The 1,247-nt window shown below is 44.3% G+C and overlaps 1 long non-coding RNA gene across 1 annotated transcript; it reads right to left on the bottom strand.

Moving 5' to 3' along the window:
* Positions 1-246: 246 nt before the first annotated feature.
* LOC148059729 (uncharacterized) lies at positions 247-674 on the bottom strand. The gene is made up of 2 exons (XR_015709489.1): positions 637-674; positions 247-573 (listed from the first exon to the last, which is right to left on the bottom strand). It is a non-coding gene; the product is annotated as an uncharacterized LOC148059729 (long non-coding RNA).
* Between the last annotated feature and the right edge of the window lie 573 nt (positions 675-1,247).

Below are 1,247 nucleotides of genomic sequence, written 5' to 3'. Positions count from 1 at the left end.
ACTTACAGACATTTTCTTACCAGAAGCGATGTGCAAACATGAAAAGTCAGATGAATGCAATTTAGGAACCACTACCTATGACAGTAATACATTAATCACATTATTTAAAAAATATTTTGTTTGTAAAAATATAAAACTTTGTTTCAATCTCATTCAAATTCTTGTTCTTACAGAGAATAAAATAGAAAATACATTAGTTTAAAGGTTCTATATTGAGTTGTGAATTTAAAGAGTGAAACTTCAAAGTTCTGTGCACATTTAATTTCATTGAGATCAAAAACCCAATTTTTTAAATTAACAAGGTCAACAAAACAAGAAGGTGACCAACCTCCTCTAGGAATGCTTGGAGAAATAAACCGTATTAGTGGTGCCTTGAGTGATGGACATGCTTGTTTCGTCATAGCATCCGACAGCCATAACTTGAGCTGCAGACTACAGGCTGCCGGGGCTGAGCTCTGTGAGCCTGCTCTTGTGTCCATGAACCAGCTTCCTGTGGGAATTCATTAGCTTCCTTCACGGCCACCCCAAGCTCTTGTGTCTCTCGGATGGGGGACGAGAACTCCGGTTGCCCCTCTGGAAATACAATCGCTTCATTCTCTTTCCAAGAATCGAGATTAGCTTGATCATTTCCTATACCTTTTTTTTTTTCAATCCAATCTTCCTATTTAACCACGGTTCGAATCCCTGCCAACCAGCACATGACACCATGACACCGGCTTTTGGCAAAGCTGCCGAAGCACTCGAGGGGCATCAAAAGCTTCTCTGTGCCTGGAAGAAACTGCCCTCTCTCCCTCTTCTTCTGTGTGTGAAACAGATCAATGGATCTATTCTTCTATATACTCGCCTCATGTTTATACCTCGGTGAAACTGAAGCTCCACTCGTCATTTGTGGCTCCTACATCATATAAGTGAGTGGGGGGGGAAAGGGTGGAGATGGAGGTGTAAAGTAAACAGCGTCTCCTCCCCAGAGCCTCCATTTCTCAGGTTTTATCTCGCCGGTTCAAACAAGATTGCCTCGTGTCGGAGCTGCTGTATCTTCCCCGACACCCCTGCGGACCCGTGTGCAGCAAGTCTGGCTGCTTGATTTCCGCCCGCTCCCCGTCCAATACATTATTCACCGCGGTGACCCGCCTCTGAATTAAAGATATGAGCTTCGTCTTGCTCCATCTCTTGCAGGACAAAATGTACTTGCGTTCCCCCGGAGTGTGAAGCATGCTTCTAAATTCAGCTTCATCTCCGGGGGCGTG

Source organism: Callionymus lyra, chromosome 19 (assembly GCF_982586985.1).
Source record: "Callionymus lyra chromosome 19, fCalLyr1.hap1.1, whole genome shotgun sequence".
Taxonomy (NCBI): Eukaryota; Metazoa; Chordata; class Actinopteri; order Syngnathiformes; family Callionymidae; genus Callionymus; species Callionymus lyra.
This window is presented reverse-complemented; position numbering and strand designations above follow the sequence as displayed.